This window comes from Gossypium hirsutum, chromosome A08, assembly GCF_007990345.1.
Source record: "Gossypium hirsutum isolate 1008001.06 chromosome A08, Gossypium_hirsutum_v2.1, whole genome shotgun sequence".
NCBI classification, from domain to species: domain Eukaryota; kingdom Viridiplantae; phylum Streptophyta; class Magnoliopsida; order Malvales; family Malvaceae; genus Gossypium; species Gossypium hirsutum.
Window position 1 is genome coordinate 100,221,548 of NC_053431.1, and position 22,012 is coordinate 100,243,559.

The window sequence follows — 22,012 nt, forward strand, 5'->3', positions numbered from 1 at the left end:
GGAGAAGGAGAAAGGAATTGTGAGAGATGGTGAGGATTGGAAATGATCCAGATAGAGAAGATCCGTTACGTTTGAATGGTAGGGATACTAATATTCCTCATATGATAGATGATAGAGACAGACCCATTAGAGAACATGTAGTGCCTATCTTGGATGATTTGAATCCAGGGGATTGTCAGGCCACAGATTCAAGCTCAGCATTTTGAGTTAAAACCAATGATGTTTCAAATTCTAAAAACAGTAGGAAAGTTTAGTGGATTACCTACTGAAGATCCACGGCTGCATTTAAGAATCTTTTTGGAGGTCGGTGATTTATTTAGGCAACAAGGTGTTCCTAAAGTTTACGAGATCGTACCAGAGCATGGTTAAAATGTGTTGCCATTAAGAACACTGGCATCTTGGAATGATCTATGTCAAAGATTTTTTCTATGATACAATCTTTTTAATATGAATGCCAAGTTAAGGAATGACATTACATCTTTTTGGCAATCCGAGGAAGAAACATTGTATGAAGCTTGGGAGAGATTCAAATAATTAATTAGCAAATGCCCGATTCATGGTTTCCAACATTGGACACGGATGGAAATGTTTTACAATGGATTAAATGCACATACAAGGATGATAGTGGATCCATCTGTCAATGGCACGTTGCTAGATAAATAAAATCATGAGGCATATGAGATTCTGGAAAGGATAGCTAACGATGATTATCAATGTCCGACTACAAGAGTAGGGAAAGGCAAAAGAGCTACTAGAGCAATGGAGCTTGATGATATCACCCCATTAACAGCTCAGGTATCATTACTAGCTAATATGATTAAAACATTAAAAAGACCAGCTGCAGTGCAGGAAATGAAAGCAGCCAAGCTAACATATGTTTAGTGTAGGGAAGATCATGTTTTTGATTAATGCCCATCCAAAATTACAACAAACTATGAAAAAAATGCTACTTTTTTTTACAATGAGCTACTTAAGTATATCAGGAAAAACCTACTTTGCATGATGAACGGAAAATCAATCCTACAATCATATGCCACTACAAGCCTGATACTGTGAGTATGAGTATCGAAAAATGTGGTTGCGTCAAGGTTAGTATTTTAGTCAAATTTTGATTTAAAAGAAATCTTTACCGTAAGAAATGGTATGTTAAATTTATTGTTTTACTCTTATTGCATGAATTAGATTTCAATTGTGATGTGTTTATTAACTTGCATTATGCAAAAGATGAAGGTGTCTCATACATTAATTACTTGAGGGAAAAAAATCAAATATTAGTTCATTGTATGCATGACTTTTTAGATGCATGATTATGATTAGTATAATATTATATAATATATTATATATCAGGCAAGAAAAAAAGAAAAAAAATAAAGAAAAAGATGGATGGCATGCATAGATAGAATGAAAATGCACGATTGGGAAATGAGCTATTAATGAATCGAAACAATATTTTAATTTTGAATGGTGATGGCATGGTTCAAACATTAGTTGAACATGCTTTTATCCAATAAAAGCATTATGGTCATTCAGGAAAACCTTTCTAAGCCAAAAAGTGTGTTATTGAATCCAACGGTTACTTTTAAAAGGTTGGGTTGAAATGATCTCTTAAAACTAAAAAGTGAAACTTGAAAAGTGATGTCATTTTAAAGAGTCACTTATGTACCTACCAGTGCATTATAAATAATAAGTTTGGAGATTTAAAGTTCAATTCATTCCACCCAATTTGTAAGTGAAATTTTTAGTACAAAAGTATTCTTTCTTTTTTATGATTTAAATCATGATATTAGTAACTATCATTTGGATGATATTGATGAAACATTATTTTTATTGCTAAAAATGAAAGTTTGTAAATGATCATATAATATAAATGATTTTGGTTGTTTATTTGTTAAATAACCATAAGTTAAATGTGTTATATATATGATTGCACATTTTTTATTCTATGTTGCAAAGTTGGAACTAGAAGTGGTTTTGATTAGAAATGAAATAAGTCATATGTATATGCATGGTTAACTTTTCTAGTCAATGTAGAACAGTGAAAAAATTGGCTTATATAACAAGATCACTATTCTCGTATGAAATCTTTTAATGAGCATATATAACATGATAATCATATATTTGGAATCAATATCATACTACACATATTTATGATGGTGCATGTGTTTTTTTTTTGTATTGCTTAGATATGATTATAATCTTGTGGTTCTATAAAATTTTGAGATATAGTAAATTTTGAATTTTACTTTGAAAGCCGTGAATCAAACATCTCTTTAGTATGAAAATAGCAATATGAATGCTATTTGACAAATTTAGGTGATGGACATGATTCTGATGATAGTCAGAAAATAATTGATCGTGTCCATGGTAAAGGGTGAATAAATGTGTAATATTATAGTCACTTAATTGAACTATTGATGGTTTTCTAATATGACTATATTTGTTACACCATTGTGTATATATGGTGTGTTAATAAAAATAATGTTATTTGACTATGAAAGAAAAAAGTTTTAAAGCCATGTAATGACTTTGAAAAAAATGCTATGACAAATAGTAAATATGTTGTCTAGTTTCACCAAGAGATTTGAGGCCTCTTTACAACAACTTGGTGCAAAAATCATGATGCCTAGTTTCCTACTTTTGGTGATTGTGAAATTAATTTCTTGAATATCAAGAAATAAATAAAGTAGCCAAATATAAAATTTTCATGAAAAGAAAAGATAAAGTGATCACTGTAATTTGACAATAGTAAAAATGATATCCTTGGTAGGATTCTTTTGCGAAAGAATGGGTAATTGAACATGGTGAGGATGTTGGTATTGTGAATTTTCAATACACAAATAAATATAAGGTTTCACCATATGGAATAGATAATTAACATAGCTATATTGAAAATTTGGAAATTTAAGGATGAGGTACAAGCCTATAATATTTGAGTCACCCATGATGGAAACTCAACTCAACACTTGGTATAACACCAAATCTTGAGTTCAATGAGACAAAGTACATCATTAGTGTGTGACTACTAGCTTTATAAAATAATATATAACATACCATCCCAAAGTAAAAAGTGTTAGGTACCTGTAATAATAAGGAAATGATGAGAAAATTATCCTTTTAACAAAAACATAACATAAATATGTTAGAGTGTCATAGTTACGGGGACACTTTTGATGGGATTTACCTATGTAAGTGGAAGTGTGACTGCTTCTAAGAGCTAAAGAGCTTGGCTTTGACAGGACTCATGAAAAGACGTTACACACACATGGTCATAATAGTGTCTTTGGATACTATGCATTGACTTGTTTTAGAATTGTTGTGTGAGATGTGTTTAGTTAATCAAATGGAATAATTGGTTCAAAGCATAGCCTGTTGGGAAAAATCTGGTTTGAAAACAGTTTTCTTGCTCAACGAAAATTTAAAATTTTGAAAATCAACCTCGATTGTGATATTTATAGCAATAAAAGTTAGAATGAAATCGTACCTATGTTTTCGTATAAGCGAGTCCTTGATGTTTTCTAGCTTTCAACCAAATGATCTTCTCTGCTATTCTCGTAGCACGAACTACTTCAAGTGTGAGCTTGAACCAATTGAATCAAAACACAAAACTAGAAAAAAAATTATTTTTCCTTTTGTGATGAAAATGAAAATTTTCTCTTCTTTAATAGAAACCAGTAGAATTTCTATTCTGGAAAAATATATTTAATAATTGAGAATAAATTATCTCTATCTTCGGCAGAGTAACAATCTGTTAAAGCTGTGTAAATAGCTCTACCGTTGCCATCTATTTATAAAGAGAGAAGATATAACCCTTATTGAATTGTAGAGGTTTATTTCAAATAGAAAACAAGTTCCTAGCTCAACTAGGAGAAAGAGAAGGGCTAATAGGGGTGCTTCCTCTCATATTTATTATGATGGAGATCCAGGCCTCTCATTGTATTGGATCCAATTATATGTGCTTTCTGGACTTTTAACCTAGTACTTTATAATTTAATCCAACTCAATATATATTTTTCTATTTTTCAAAATAAACATTAAATTTGCAATTAAATAATTTTCTCATCCCAATTTTAACCCTGATAAAATTATGACAATTTTACCCCTAGTAAATTTCCAATAAAATATATTCAATATTTCACAAATCAAATTGTTCAATATGGCCGAATGATTTATTTTCATTTTTAAGCTTTAAAACTGCTCAAAAACATAAACTTCTTCCGATCATTTTTTAGTAATCCATCTACATTTGCAAATGAATCATTTCTCATTTTCATTTTCATTTCCATTTCCATTTCCATTTTGAGAAAACCACATTAATTTCCAAATGATTTTATTTCTCTATTTTAGAGAAAACCATAATCATTTTTGAATGTTTTCCATTTCTTTATTTCTATTCATTTTGTTCATTTTCGATTCAATACTCAATTCATTTATGTTTCAATGAGCCAGCGAAGGGATCGATTGGACATATGTAATTAAGGCTCAAATTATTTGTAATTAAGTTTTGGCTTTTCACCTATTAATTATAAACTCATTTATTCACGAAGTCATTCTACTATAATATCGTGACTGAGCTCTCCCTAACGACATATCATTATGAAAGCATTTATTCAATGTTAGTCCAATGACCTTGTCATAAGTGTGTTACCCTCATAAGATATCCTTGATCTTTTTGGGTTAATATCCGTTCTTCCAATATGATCTTATTTAATCTTAGGGTAACCATTACAGCTTCTTTCATGAAAAGTCAATCACTATCAAATAGTGATAGTGATCAAGTCATTCATCACATTGACGAACAACCCGTGGCCACATTTAATTTTCATCAACCATGTAAGGCCAATGAGACGAAATCATTTATCCATGTCTCAGGCTATGAATTCTATTATTGTGAATGACACTACGTACTACAGAAGAACGAGTCTCACATACATAGTCTGTCATCCACTAGGGATTTAGTATCCCACACTATGAAAGTCACAAGTGAATAATTTCATAAGCAGATTTAGGATCTGTTTTGCTTGGGTCATGTCCAAGGCACTGTCAGTCCAATCAGTCACATACATGTCTCTATCTTCTAGGAGTCATCAGCTTCGATTGCCAAGACAAGGCATTTCCCCAATTGAACTTTATAGACAACATATTAGTCTTTAAATCGGTTTGCTCATTTTCAATTAGACTAAGGAAATGTTTAGGTTCTTCTACTACAAGTTGTCTCTTCGTATTACGATCTGACCACATAATATCGCTTAGTATTAGTTAAATATTAGACAACCAATGAGCAACACTTGCTTCCATTTTACTTTGCGTACAAAAACCATTTGAGGACAATAATACAAAGTATGTTAACGTAATCAATGAATTTGTTTTGTTATTCAATATGTTCGAAAAATTAAAAGTGTACTTAGACGAAAATACTATACTTAGGGCACTAGATCCAATATAGTCTACTATGCAATTTCAATTAACTTTAACATGTTTTCACTAAGTGAAGGTTCAGTCATGAGACACCTTCATTTATGTAATTGATTTCCAAAAATATCAAAATCTAGGATATTTTGAAAATAGGGGGAGATTGTTGAAACATTTTCAAAATATTTACAATATTTCAATAATTTTAATTCAAAAATTACAAGTGATCCAAAAATTATGTTACTTGGTTATTAACCAAGAGTTTCACTATTCATAGTGATGAGTCATGTCTTTTGTTACGAAAATTTATGTCACTTTATTAATAACAAAGGGTCATAATTATTCAAGTAGATATCTATTGAATATTTATGTTATTGTTAAAAAATGTAACTATCCATTTGGATAGTTATGTCTCTATGAAGAGATACGAAAACTCTTATAACTAGGTGTCAAATTTCATTTGTTTGATACACAAAAAACACATTGAAAGTTGAGAAATAAAAGTTTTTTTTATTCTCCTCCATCTTTTATTATTCCTAAATTGTTCTTTAAAGAATTACTGCATAAGATCTTTATAGAATTGATACTCTTACTATGCTCAGCTCAATGTTTAGTGGATTCTTTCTGTCAGTACAAAACATTGACAACCATTGGGTTTCATTGTATCCTCGAGGTTAATTTTCCAGTAACTTTATTTCACACCAAAATATAGGTGACAACGAATAGAATTTCAAAGAAAGTAACTTTAATACATGCCTTGAAAACCTTTATTAATTTATCATAAGTTCAATTTTATCTCTATACACCAACAATAATAAAATAAAAAATAGAGGGCGGGTAAGCCATCTTTTGGGTTTAATCAAAATAAAAACTATAAACACACTACAACTTATTAGGTCCCAAAGAGTTTGGAAATTATGTAGCAATTACCAATCCAGTCTAAAAATGATATTATACATTTTGGTTGCATATGGTAGCTGATAAATACCAACCATATTCTGAAACTCAAAACATTCTTGTTTTTATAAGGTTGGTTTCTATTGAGTTGGGATTGGATTGTTAAAAGTTAATTTGTAATTTCCATTTATGATATTTCTAGGGAATTAGACTTTGAGGTTATGTTTTAGGAATTAAGTATGAGTCTAGATGTAACATCTCGAATTCGGAACAGTGGTTTCGAGACCACAAATCTGAGATAGAAATAATTATTATATAATTCTTATGAGGTTTATGTTATGAAGAAATTCTAAGCCTAAAATGTTCAATGCATTTTAGGGACCAAATTGAATAAAGTGTAAAACTTGCATTCTAGAAGCTTTTAGCATGAAATTGCTTTAGATTATGAATTAGGGGGTCCAAATTAGAATTTGACCAATTTCTATAATTTTGGACAAAAATGGACATGCATAGGAAAAAAATTGGAAAGAGAAACCCTAAGGACATTTTGGTCATTAGGTAATTAAAAGAATAAAAAGGGAAAATCAAACCAAAAATGTGTCCATCTTCCTCCTTGGATGCCAAAAATCACAAAACACCATAGCTAGGGTTTTGTTTAACATTTCCAAGCTCAATAGTAAGTGTTCCCTTGTAACACCCCGATCCCGTGACTGTTACCGGAAATCGAACACGAGGTGTTACCGAGCTTACTTCATTTATTTCCCCCTATTTTGTTTTTTTTTGTTCCAGGCAAGCTGGCTAACTGTATCGTAGTCTCTTTAAAAATCATATCTTGAGTTCTGAAACTCAAAATCCAATTCCGTAAATTTTCCCCGAAACTAGACTCATATATCTATATGTTGGAATTTTTGTAGAATTTTTGGTGGTGCCAATTAGTACAGTTTGTTCATTAAAGTCTCCCCTGTTTCAAGGTTCGACTACACTGACCTCTGTACATTACAACTTAAATATCTCCCTGTACAGGGCCTCAATGCCTATGCCGTTTGTCTCTAATGAAACTAGACTCGATGAAGAATCTGTACATACAAGGTATGACTTCTAATTATCTCGATAAAATTTATGCTGAATTTTATAAATCGGAATAGGGGATCCAGAAATTGCTCTGATCCAGTTTCACAAGAATTTCAATATCTCCTAACATACAGCTCATATGGACGTTTTGTTTCTTCCATATGAAAATAGACTCATCAAGATTCGATTTAATAATTTATTCATTATTTAATTCCATTTCTACTATTTTTAGTGATTTTTCAATCTCACATCACTGCTGCTGTCTGCATCTGTTACTAGAGTGAACTATGCCTATTTCTTGATTTTCCTTGGTCTAACGAGTGATTCATCATACCTATCACCAATTATGACCATGACCAGCCGTACCAAAGGCTAACCATCACCGAGCATCTCCCTACTATGCTATAGCCATATTATGAGTTTAACACCGAAAATAATCAGCCATGACATATGGCATAGTAAATGAGTAGACCTCAACTATTACTCAACCAAAACCGAAGTGGTCCATTATCAGTCATGACCACATTACCAAAACCAAAATTTCTAAGACTCATAGCTAAGTATTATAGAACCAAATCCAACCGAACATATATGCCATTTTCACATGGCTAAAAGTTTACATACCAAAATTCCAACAAACATAATAGCCTATACATGATGAAACGTTCTCCTAGGCCAACTAAGAAGAAAATACCAAAAGTTGCTAGCCGGTGTGATGACTTCGATGACGGTCCTGAGTACGCAAAAAGTCGAGTCCAAGAAACCTAAAATAGGTGACAAGCAAACACCGAATGAGTATATAACTCAGTAAGTCATAAGCATTACACTACCATCCATTAATAAAATTTTCACAAGAGGAAACAACGAAATGAGGCTAAGTACTCCATCCATACCGAACTATGCCATAGTTTCTTAGACCTTATGGTTCAATCTCATACCAAGTCCTACATTGACATTTCATACACTATTCAATAGAATAATTGAGGCATTTCCATACATCATTTTATTTTCATTACAATCATACAACTAAACGACCTTTCACCTATTCCGCGATGAACCTTATGTATGTGACTTCAATTATACTCATCACATAGGTTCAAAACTTACCAAGCTCAACTCCAAATATAAACATAGCGCCTATTAGCCATGAACTCAAGGTACTTACCCTTTCCGCTGTCCAAAATAGACTCGGTAAAGTCGCACCCTTAATGGAAATAATTTATAGAAAATATATAGTGGGTTCGCACACATAGTGCTTAATAATCAACCGGGCACACTTAGTACCATGTACTTTAAACTCGCACACTTAGCGCCATGCATTTCAAGCTCGCACACTCAGTGCCATGCATTTCAAGCTCGCACACTCAGTGCCATGCATTTCAAGCTCGCACACTCAGTGCCAATCTCTCAACCGTGAACACTTATTGCCCGCACACTTAGTGCCGAAAACCAGCCACTCTATACGCTTCACTTCCTTTTTTTTTTACATTCGAAAATTTCATCTCTACATACATATACATTTCTATACATTTCACCTCATTAAACACAATTGCATAGGTATTACGATCATTTAAATCAATACCAAATATATGCTTAATGACTTACCTTGTGTTGGGTAAGACGGTTCCAACTCGGCTACTCGATGATCTTTTCTTTGCCTTTGCTTGATTCTCCTCCTTTAACTCCTTGAGCTTAATCAATAAATCAACTAGTTTAACCATCTTGCTAAACATTCATAATTCAATTACACATGCATATGTATGTTTGTATATTCGGCAACCATCCTCACTAACCCATTTAGTCGATTATACACATAATTAAAGGTAACATCACGAATGGGCATACTTATGTATATATATATGTATATATACTTTCGAATGGGCATCACAATTAGATTTAACACCACCTTCATACTCATATGACGGCCGAATGTATGTATATATGTACAATGTCAACTATAACATCATTTAAACACCTAATTTCATCTCATGAACACTTGATCGAATTTTCCTAATCTATCATATTTTTACATCTATTTGTAACATCATGTAAATCCACATATAACTACATTTCTTAAGTTCCACATCTTAATGCCCATTATAGCCACTCCCATAGTCTAAATCTAACAATCGGCAACACCCACCTTTCCACTATGTTAGCCGAATACTCATTCTCTTCTTAGTCCTAAATTCGGCACCTCCAACAAAATAGCTTAACAATTTCAACTTTCATGCTAACATAACATTCATACGAGGCTTTATACGGTCACAAGTGCCGTACCCCATTATTTTGGACTGAACTTAGTGAAAGTAAAATCTTTGGGGTTGATTTGATTAAGGATGCTGAGCAGAAAGTTCGAGTAATTCGTGAAAGTTTGAAAGCCGCTTCGGATCGTCAAAAGTCGTATGCGGATTTAAGGAGAAAAGACATTGAATATCAGGTTGGGGACAAGGTATTTCTCAAAGTTTCACCCTGGAAGAAGGTGCTTAGATTTGGCCGTAAGGGCAAATTGAGTCCGAGGTTCATCGGTCTGTATGAAGTATCCGAACGAGTTGGGCCAGTCGCATACCGGTTAATTTTACCCCCTGAACTTGAAAAGATTCACAACGTTTTCCATGTCTCGATGCTTCGACGATATAGGTCCGACCCGTCGCACGTAATCACTCCATCTGAGATCGAGATTCAACCTAACTTGAGTTATGAAGAAGAACCGATTCGCATTTTGATGCGTGAAGTAAAAGAGTTGCGAAATAAGAAAATCCCATTAGTGAAGGTGTTGTGGCATAAACATGGAATTGAAGAAGCCACTTGGGAACTTGAGGACTCTATGAAGGATCGATATCCAAAATTGTTCACCGGTAAGATTTTCGGGGACGAAAATTTCTTATGTGGGGGAGAGTTGTGACAGCCCTAATGTGACCCTAGTCGGAAAGTGGTTTTGGGACCACAAAACTCGGTCGAGCGTTAATGTAAATTGTGACATGTATGATGAATTATTAGTTAGATCAAGGAAAATCATGAAACAGGCATAGTTCACTCTAGTAACAGATGCAGACAGCAGCAGTGATGTGAGATTGAAAAATCATTAAAAATAGTATAAATGTAATTAAATAATTAATAAATTATGAAATCGAAGCTTGACGAGTCTATTTTCATGTGGAAGAAACAAAACATCCATATGAGCTGTATGCTAGGAGATATAGAAATTCTTGTGAAACTGGACCAGAGCGATTTCTGGATCCCCTATTCCGATTTATAAAATTCAGAGTAAATTTTATCGAGATAATTCGAGGTCTTGCCTTATATGTACAGATTCTTTATCAAGTCTAGTTTCATTAGAGACAAACAGCATAGGCATTGAAGCCCTTTAGAGGGAGATATTTAAATCATAAGGTACAGAGGTCAGTGTAGTCGAACCTTGAAATAGGGGAAACTTTAACAAATAAACTGTACTAATTGGCCAAACCAAAAATTCTAAAAAAATTCCACCATATAGATATTTGAGTCTAGTTTCAGGGAAAATTTACGGAATTGGATTTCGAGTTTCAGAACTCAAAATATGATTTTTAAAGCGACTACGATACAGTTAGCCAGCTTGCCTGGAACAAAAAAATAGGGGAAATAAATGAAGTAAGCTCGGTAACACCTCGTGTTCGATTTTCGATAACGGTCACGGGATCGGGGTGTTACATTTGATTGGTATCAGACCTATTGTTTAGTCGGTTCTAGGACTACCATAGCGCGTATGAGTCTAGCTATACATGCCTTAATGTTAGTGCTTAATAATGTGATGACTTCGGACGGTTAAAATTTTTTTTGTTTTGATTAGCAAATGGAACCCGGGTCAGAGAGACCCTTAGCGGATGATGTTGAAAGTGTAGCGGCTGCTCCTGCACAAGGGACACCGCCTGTTGAACCTCAGTCATCTGCAAATAATCAAGATGAAGGGGCGAAACAAGCCTTCTTCACCATGATGAATGAGTGGGTCGCGCAATATGCCCGAACCTATCCGGCTGTCCAACCATTCCCGAATATAAATAATCCACCCCAAGAGCCCGTAATGCCATCGGTTACTGATCCTGTGAGGCTGAGTAAACCCCCTGTGGACTTGATTAGGAAGCGCGGGGCTGAGGAATTCAAGGCCATAGTTACTGATGATGCCGAAAGGGCCGAGTTTTTGCTTGATAACACCATTCGGGTGTTTGATGAACTGTCATGCACACCCGATGAATGTCTAAAGTGTGCTATATCCTTGTTGCGAGACTCAGCCTACTACTGGTGGAGGACCTTGATTTCCATAGTCCCAAAGGAACAAGTTACTTGGGATTTCTTTCAAACGGAATTTTGAAAGAAATATATTAGTCAACGGTTCATCGATCAAAAGCGTAAGGAATTCTTGGAACTCAAGCAAGGCCGTATGACAGTATCTGAATACGAACATGAGTTCGTAAGACTTAGTCGGTATGCTCAGGAGTGTGTGGCTGATGAGGTTGCTATGTGCAAAAGATTCGAGGAAGGATTGAATGAAGATTTAAAGCTACTAGTGGGTATTTTGGAGATAAAAGAATTCGTAACACTAGTTGAACGAGCCTGCAAGGCGGAAGAACTTGGAAGGGAGAAGAAGAAGGCTGAATTTGAAGCTAGAGACTATCGTAAAAGATCGACGGGTAAAGCTCCGTTCTCGGCTGTAAAGAAGTTCAGGGAGGACAATAATAAATCGAGGACGACTGCGGAAATTTCCATTAGAGCACGACCATTGACAGACTCACGAGTTACTTCAGTTGCTAGTGTGGGCAATAACCGTCAAGAGAAACCTGAATGCCCCCAATGTGGAAGACGACACATAGGTGAATGTTGGGGTAAGTCTACTAACAGGGCTTGTTACGGATGCGGTTCGAAGGACCACTTCATTAGAAATTGCACGGAGCTTGATGAGAAAAATAAGATGCAAGGTGCAAGACCTAGTGGAATGCCGGCTAGGGGTAGACCACCGAGAATTTAAGGAGGTAAGGGTGGTAGTCAGAGAGGGGCCTCTAATACGGCAGTTCGAACCGAGACCCGTACTCCTGCTAGAGCATATGCCATCCGCGCACGAGAGGAGGCATCCTCCCCTGATGTCATCACTGGTACTTTCACTCTCTTTGATACTAATGTGATTGCATTGATTGACCCTGGCTCTACTCATTCATATGTATGTGAAACCTTGGCATCCAGTAAGACTCTACCTGTTGAGTCTACTGAGTTCGTAATTCGAGTTATGGTTTAGTCGGTTCTAGGACTACCATAGCGCGTATGAGTCTAGCTCTACATGCCTTAATGTTAGTGCTTAATAATGTGATGACTTCTGACGGTTAAAATTTTTGTTTTGATTAGTAAATGGAACCCGGGGTAGAGAGACCCTTAGCGAATGACGTTGAAAGTGTAGCGTCTGCTCCTGCGCAAGGGACACCGCCTGTTGAACCTCAGTCATCTGCAAATAATCAAGATGAGGGGGCAAAACAAGCCTTCTTCACCATGATGAATGAGTGAGTCGCGCAATATGCCCGAACAAATCCGGCTATCCAACCATTCCCGAATTTGAATAATCCACCCCAAGAGCCCGTAATGCCATCAGTTACTGATCCTGTAAGACTGAGTAAACCACCTGTAGACTTGATTAGGAAGCGCGGGGCTGAGGAGTTCAAGGCCATAGTTACTGATGATGCTGAAAGGGCCGAGTTTTTGCTTGATAACACCATTCGGGTGTTTGCTGAACTGTCATGCACACCCGGTGAGTGTCTAAAGTGTGTTATATCATTGTTGCGAGACTCAGCCTACTATTGGTGGAGGACCTTGATTTCCATAGTCCCGAAGGAACGAGTTACTTGGGATTTCTTTCAAACGGAATTTTGAAAGAAATATATTAGTCAACGGTTCATCGATCAAAAGCGTAAGGAATTCTTGGAACTCAAGCAAGGCCGTATGACAGTATCTGAATACGAACATGAGTTTGTAAGACTCAGTCGGTATGCTCGGGAGTGTGTGGCTGATGAGGTTGCTATGTGCAAAAGATTCGAGGAAGGATTGAATGAAGATTTAAAGCTACTAGTGGGTATTTTGGAGATAAAAGAATTCGTAACACTAGTTGAACGAGCCTGCAAGGCGGAAGAACTTGGAAGGGAGAAGAATAAGGCTGAATTTGAAGCTAGAGACTATCGTAAAAGATCGACAGGTAAAGCTCCGTTCTCAGCTGTAAAGAAGTTCAGGGAGGACACTAATAAATCGAGGACGACTGCGGAAATTTCCATTAAAGCACGACCATTGACAGACTCACGAGCTACTTCGGTTGCTAGTGTGGGCAATAACCGTCAAGAGAAACCTGAATGCCCCCAATGTGAAAGACGACACATAGGTGAATGTTGGGGTAAGTCTACTAACAGGGCCTGTTACGGATGCGGTTCGAAGGACTACTTCATTAGAGATTGCATGGAGCTTGATGAGAAAAATAAGATGCAAGGTGCAAGACCTAGTGGAATGACGGCTAGGGGTAGACCACCGAGAATTTCAGGAGGTAAGGGTGGTAGTCAGAGAGGGGCCTCTGATGCGGCTGTTCGAACCGAGACCCGTACTCCTGCTAGAGCATATGCCATCCGCACACGAGAGGAGGCATCCTCCCCTGATGTCATCACTAGTACTTTCACTCTCTTTGATACTAATGTGATTGCATTGATTGACCCTGGCTCTATTCATTCATATGTATGTGAAACCTTGGCATCCAGTAAGACTCTACCTGTTGAGTCTACTGAGTTCGTAATTCGAATTATGGTTTAGTCGGTTCTAGGACTACCATAGCGCGTATGAGTCTAGCTATACATTCCTTAATGTTAGTGCTTAATAATGTGATGACTTCTAACGGTTAAAATTTTTGTTTTGATTAGTAAATGGAACCCGGGGTAGAGAGACCCTTAGCGAATGACGTTGAAAGTGTAGCGGCTGCTCCTGCACAAGAGACACCGCCTGTTGAACCTCAGTCATCTGCAAATAATCAAGATGAGGGGGCAAAACAAGCCTTCTTCACCATGATGAATGAGTGGGTCGCGCAATATGCCCAAACCAATCCGGCTGTCCAACCATTCCCGAATTTGAATAATCCACCCCAAGAGCCCGTAATGCCATCAGTTACTGATCCTGTGAGGCTGAGTAAACCACCTGTAGACTTGATTAGGAAGCGCGGGGCTGAGGAGTTCAAGGCCATAGTTACTGATGATGCTGAAAGGGCCGAGTTCTGGCTTGATAAGACCATTCGGGTGTTTGATGAACTGTCATGCACACCCGATGAATGACTAAAGTGTGCTATATGCTTGTTGCAAGACTCAGCTTACTATTGGTGGAGGACTTTGATTTCCATAGTCCCAAACGAACGAGTTACTTGGGATTTCTTTCAAACGAAATTTCGAAAGAAATATATTAGTCAACGGTTCATCGATCAAAAGCGTAAGGAATTCTTGGAACTCAAGCAAGGCCGTATGACAGTATCTGAATACGAACATGAGTTTGTAAGACTCAGTCGGTATGCTCGGGAGTGTGTGGCTGATGAGGTTGCTATGTGCAAAAGATTCGAGGAAGGATTGAATGAAGATTTAAAGCTACTAGTGGGTATTTTGGAGATAAAAGAATTCGTAACACTAGTTGAACGAGCCTGCAAGGCGGAAGAACTTGGAAGGGAGAAGAATAAGGCTGAATTTGAAGCTAGAGACTATCGTAAAAGATCGACGGGTAAAGCTCCGTTCTCGGCTGTAAAGAAGTTCAGGGAGGACACTAATAAATCGAGGACGACTGCGGAAATTTCCATTAGAGCACGACCATTGACAGACTCTCGAGCTACTTCGGTTGCTAGTGTGGGCAATAACCGTCAAGAGAAACCTGAATGCCCCCAATGTGGAAGACGACACATAGGTGAATGTTGGGGTAAGTCTACTAACAGGGCCTGTTACGGATGCAGTTCGAAGGACCACTTCATTAGAGATTGCCCGGAGCTTGATGAGAAAAATAAGATGCAAGGTGCAAGACCTAGTGGAATGACGGCTAGGGGTAGACCACCGAGAATTTCAGGAGGTAAGGGTGGTAGTCAGAGAGGGGCCTCTGATGCGGCTGTTCGAACCGAGACCCGTACTCCTGCTAGAGCATATGCCATCCGCGCACGAGAGGAGGCATCCTCCCCTGATGTCATCACTGGTACTTTCACTCTCTTTGATACTAATGTGATTGCATTGATTGACCCTGGCTCTACTCATTCATATGTATGTGAAACCTTGGCATCCAGTAAGACTCTACCTGTTGAGTCTACTGAGTTCGTAATTCGAGTTATGGTTTAGTCGGTTCTAGGACTACCATAGCGTGTATGAGTCTAGCTATACATGCCTTAATGTTAGTGCTTAATAATGTGATGACTTCTGACGTTTAAAATTTTTGTTTTGATTAGTAAATGGAACCCGGGATAGAGAGACCCTTAGCGGATGACGTTGAAAGTGTAGCGGCTGCTCCTGCGCAAGGGACACCGCCTGTTGAACCTCAGTCATCTGCAAATAATCAAGATGAGGGGGCAAAACAAGCCTTCTTCACCATGATGAATGAGTGGGTCGCACAATATGCCCGAACCTATCCTGCTGTCCAACCATTCCCGAATATAAATAATCCACCCCAAGCGCCCGTAATGGCATCGGTTGCTGATCCTGTGAGGCTGAGTAAAACACCTATACACTTGATTAGGAAGCGCGGGGCTGAGGAGTTCAAGGCCATAGTTACTGATGATGCCGAAAGGACCGAGTTCTGGCTTGATAACACCATTCGGGTGTTTAATGAACTGTCATGCACACCCGATGAATGTCTAAAGTGTGCTATATCCTTGTTGCGAGACTCAGCTTACTATTGGTGGAGGACTTTGATTTCCATAGTCCCAAACGAACGAGTTACTTGAGATTTCTTTCAAACGGAATTTCAAAAGAAATATATTTGTCAATGGTTCATCGATCAAAAGCGTAAGGAATTCTTGGAACTCAAGCAAGGCCGTATGACAGTATCTGAATATTAACATGAGTTCGTAAGACTCAGTCGGTATGCTCAGGAGTGTGTGGCTGATGAGGTTGCTATGTGCAAAAGATTAGAGGAAGGATTGAATGAAGATTTAAAGCTACTAGTGGGTATTTTGGAGATAAAAGAATTCGTAACACTAGTTGAACGAGCCTGCAAGGCGGAAGAACTTGGAAGGGAGAAGAAGAAGGCTGAATTTGAAGCTAGAGACTATCGTAAAAGATCGACGGGTAAAGCTCCGTTCTCGGCTGTAAAGAAGTTCAGGGAGGACACTAATAAATCGAGGACGACTGCGGAAATTTCCATTAGAGCACGACCATTGACAGACTCACGAGCTACTTCGGTTCCTAGTGTGGGCAATAACCGTCAAGAGAAACCGGAATGCCCCCAATGTGGAAGACGACACATAGGTGAATGTTGGGGTAAGTCTACTAACAGGGCCTGTTACGGATGCGGTTCGAAGGACCACTTCATTAGAGATTGCCCGGAGCTTGATGAGAAAAATAAGATGCAAGGTGCAAGACCTAGTGGAATGACGGCTAGGGGTAGACCACCGAGAATTTCAGGAGGTAAGGGTGGTAGTCAGAGAGGGGCCTCTGATGCGGCAATTCGAACCGAGAACCGTACTCCTGCTAGAGCATATGCCATCCGCGCACGAGAGGAGGCATCCTCCCCTGATGTCATCACTGGTACTTTCACTCTCTTTGATACTAATGTGATTGCATTGATTGACCCTGGCTCTACTCATTCATATGTATGTGAAACCTTGGCATCCAGTAAGACTCTACCTGTTGAGTCTACTGAGTTCGTAATTCGAATTATGGTTTAGTCGGTTCTAGGACTACCATAGCGCGTATGAGTCTAGCTATACATTCCTTAATGTTAGTGCTTAATAATGTGATGACTTCTGACGGTTAAAATTTTTGTTTTGATTAGTAAATGGAACCCTGGGTAGAGAGACCCTTAGCGGATGACGTTGAAAGTGTAGCGGCTGCTCCTGCGGAAGGGACACCGCCTGTTGAACCTCAGTCATCTGCAAATAATCAAGATGAGGGGGCAAAACAAGCCTTCTTCACCATTATGAATGAGTGGGTCGCGCAATATGCCCGAACCAATCCGGCTGTCCAACCATTCCCGAATTTGAATAATCCACCCCAAGAGCCCGTAATGCCATCAGTTACTGATCCTGTGAGGCTGAGTAAACCACCTGTAGACTTGATTAGGAAACGCGGGGCTGAGGAGATCAAGGCCATAGTTACTGATGATGCCGAAAGGGCCGAGTTCTGGCTTGATAACACCATTCGGGTGTTTGATGAACTGTCATGCACACCCGATGAATGTCTAAAGTGTGCTATATCCTTGTTGCAAGACTCAGCTTACTATTGGTGGAGGACTTTGATTTCCTGTAACACCCCGAACTCATGGCCGTTACCAGAAATCGAACACGAGGTGTTACCGGCTTACTTCATTTATTTCCCCCTATATATATATTTTTTTTTGTTCCAGGCAAGCTGGCTACTGTATCGTTGTCGTTTTAAAAATCAGATTTTGAGTTTTGAAACTCGAAATCCAATTCCGTAAATTTTCCCGGAACTAGACTCATATATCTATATGGTGGAAATTTTGTAAAATTTTTTGTTGGGCCAATTAGTACAGTTTATTTGTTAAATTTTCCCCTGTTTCAAGGTTCGACTACACTGACCTCTGTACCTTACGATTTAAATATCTCCCTGTAAAGGGCTTCAATGCCTATGCCGTTTGTCTCTAATGAAGCTAGACTCAATAAAGAATCTGTACATATAAGTCACGACCTCTAATTATGTCGATAAAATTTACGGTGAATTTTCTAAGTCATAACAGGGGATCCCGAAATTGCTCTGGCACTGTTTCACAAGAATTTAATTATCTCCTAACATAAAGTTCATATGGTCGTTTCGTTTCTTCCATATGAAAATAGACTCATCAAGCTTAAATTACCTAATTTATTCATTATTTAATTCCGTTTCTACTATTTTTAGTGAGTTTTCAATCTCACAACACTGCTGCTATCAGCATCTGTTACTAAAGCAGACTATGCCTATTTCGTGATTTTTCCTTGATCTAACTAATAATTCATCATACATGTCACAATTTATGACCATGACTAGCCATGCCAAAGACTAATCATCACCGAGCATCTCCCCACTACACTATTACCAAATCATGAATTTAACACCGAAAATAAATTAGCCATGACATATGGTGTAATAATCGAGTAGACCTCAACCAATACTCAACCACAACCGAATTACCAAGACTTGTGACCAAGCATCATAGAACCAAATCCAAACGAACATTTATGCCATTTTCGCATGGCTAAAATTTTACATACCAAATTTCAAACAAAACATAATAGCCTATACATGCTGAAATGTTCTCCTAGGCCAACTAAGAAGAAGATACCCCAAAAAGTTGCAATCCGGTGTGATGACTTGTGACGACGGTCACGAGCACGCAAAATGGATCAAGAACCTAAATAAGCAACAAATAAGCACACCAAATGAGTACATAACTCAGTAAGTCATAAGCGTCACATAATCATCCATTAATAAATTATCACATGAGAAAACAAAGGAAAAGGAGTTAATTCTCTCCACCCATACCGAACTATGCTATAGTTCCTTAGACCTTTCGGTTCAATGTCATACCAAGTACTACGTCAACATTTCATATGCTACTCAACATGATATTTGAGGCATTTTCCATGGATGATTTCATTCTCGTTACATTCATGCAACTAAATGACATTCCCTCTATTCCACAATGAATCTTATGTACGTGACTTCAAGTATAATTATCACATAGGTTCAAGACTTACCAAGCAAAATTCCAAATATAAACATAACGTCTATTAGCCACAAACTCAAGACACTTACTCGTTCTGCTGTCCGTGATCAACTCAATAAGGTCGCACCCTTAGTGTCAATAGTGATTCAAAAACATATAGTAAGTCCGCACACTTAGTGTTATATAATCGAACTCGCACACTTAGTGCTATACAACTTGAACCCGCACACTTAGTGCTATACAATTTGAACCCACACACTTAGTGCCAATTTCATGATCATAAATGTTTACACCCGCACCCTTAGTGGCGAAATCAACAACTCAATACATCTCACCTCCTTTCTTTTTCATTCAATACTTTCATCACCCCATGCATACATGTATATATATATTTATCATTCCATTCAGCATAATTACATAGACGTTATGACCATTTAAATCAATACAAAATATATGCTTAATGACTTACTTGTGTTGGGTAAGACGGTTCCAACTCGGCTACTCGATGATCTTTTCTTTGCCTTTGCTCGATTCTCCTCCTTTAACTCCTTGAGCTTAATCAATAAATCAACTAGTTTAACTGCCTTGCTAAATATTTACAATCCAATTACACATGCATATGTATGTTAGTATATTCGGCAATCACCCTTACTAATCACCCATTTAGTCGATTGTAGGGAATTAAATATAATATCTCTAGGATGTACTCTACATGGCCGAATATACCATGTTAGTTTTTTAACATTTCCTATGTAATTACATATAGGTTTTTACACCTTAAGTTTCACACATTTCACCTTTTAATGCCTATTGCTCATCCCTTTGATCTTAACCTAAATGACAACTCCCTCTCCCCATATCTCAACCGAATTATCCATAACATCAAGACTAAAATTTTTCACCTTGAACTTCATACATTTATAAAAACTTCCATAACTCATTCGGCCCTATCAAGAACCATTTAACATGCTAGGAAAATAATCATAGAGGAAGAAATTAACATTCTCAATAAACTCACCATTTGACCGAATGTACAAGGAGCCTCTAAACTACTCATCCAAAATCTCTACCCTATTCTAAGACTTAGTCATTCGGCATATAGCCCAAATCACCATGAAAAATCTCAACTTTCTTGACATTACCAAGAGTGCATCCACAATTTAGCTTAGCATATTATAAATCCAAATCAACAAATTCAAAGCTTACCTCCTATAGCTAAAGATGAATGCCGACTTGCTCTAGGTAAGTTCCCCTTATTTTTCTTCCTTGTTTCGGCCTTGGCAAGATGGAGAAGAAGATGAACACTCCTCTTCCCTTTTTCTCTTTTATTCAATTTTATTATAATTATTTTAAGCCATTTGTTAACAAAACAAAACATATTAAATTAGAATAAGTGGAGCACCACCACCCCTTGGCCGGCCACTCTTCATCTTTTGGGTAAATTGACATGCAAAACCACCCTTTTTGGTACATGCACTAATAGACCATTTTAAATTAGCCTATCATATTTCACCATGTCTGATATTGATCCGTATTTAATAATTTCTCATGCAATTGGCAAAATTACAGAATGAAACTTCCACATACTCATGTACACACATAATAAGCATAGAATATAGCAATTAATTATTTTTATGACTTAGTTTTGTGGTCCCGAAACCACTTTCTGACTAGGGTCACAGTAGGGCTGTCACATTTCCATAGTCCCAAATGAACGAGTTACTTGGGATTTCTTTCAAACGGAATTTCGAAAGAAATATATTAGTCAACGGTTCATCGATCAAAAGCGTAAGGAATTCTTGGAACTCAAGCAAGGCCGTATGACAGTATCTGAATACGAACATGAGTTCGTAAGACTCAGTCGGTATGCTCGGGAGTGTGTGGCAGATGAGATTGCTATGTGCAAAAGATTCGAGGAAGATTGAATGAAGATTTAAAGCTACTAGTGGGTATTTTGGAGATAAAAGATTTCGTAACACTAGTTGAACGAGCCTGCAAGGCGGAAGAACTTGGAAGGGAGAAGAAGAAGGCTGAATTTGAAGCTAGAGACTATCGTAAAAGATCGACAGGTAAAGCTCCGTTCTCAGCTGTAAAGAAGTTCAGGGAGGACACTAATAAATCGAGGACGACTGCAGAAATTTTCATTAGAGCACGACCATTGACAGACTCACGAGCTACTTCGGTTGCTAGTGTGGGCAATAACCGTCAAGAGAAACCTGAATGCCCCCAATGTGGAAGACGACACATAAGTGAATTTTGGGGTAAGTCTACTAACAGGGCCTCTTACGGATGTGGTTCGAAGGACCACTTCATTAGAGATTGCACGGAGCTTGATGAGAAAAATAAGATGCAAGGTGCAAGACCTAGTGGAATGACGGCTAGGGGTAGACCACCGAGAATTTCAGGAGGTAAGGGTGGTAGTTAGAGAGGGGCCTCTGGTGCGGCTGTTCGAACCGAGACTCGTACTCCTGCTAGAGCATATGCCATCCGCGCACGAGAGGAGGCATCCTCCCCTGATGTCATCACTAGTACTTTCACTCTCTTTGATACTAATGTGATTGCATTGATTGACCCTGGCTCTACTCATTCATATGTATGTGAAACCTTGGCATCCAGTAAGACTCTACCTGTTGAGTCTACTGAGTTCGTAATTCGAGTGTCAAACCCTTTGGGTCAATACGTACTTGTTGATAAAGTGTGTAAGAGATGCCCTCTAGTAATCCGAGAATCCTGTTTTCCG

General features: G+C 37.7%; 1 non-coding gene across 1 annotated transcript; it reads right to left on the reverse strand.

The window, feature by feature from the left end:
- Positions 1-456: 456 nt before the first annotated feature.
- Positions 457-563, reverse strand: LOC121205912 (small nucleolar RNA R71). The gene has a single exon (XR_005900985.1). It is a non-coding gene; the product is annotated as a small nucleolar RNA R71 (small nucleolar RNA).
- Positions 564-22,012: the final 21,449 nt, after the last annotated feature.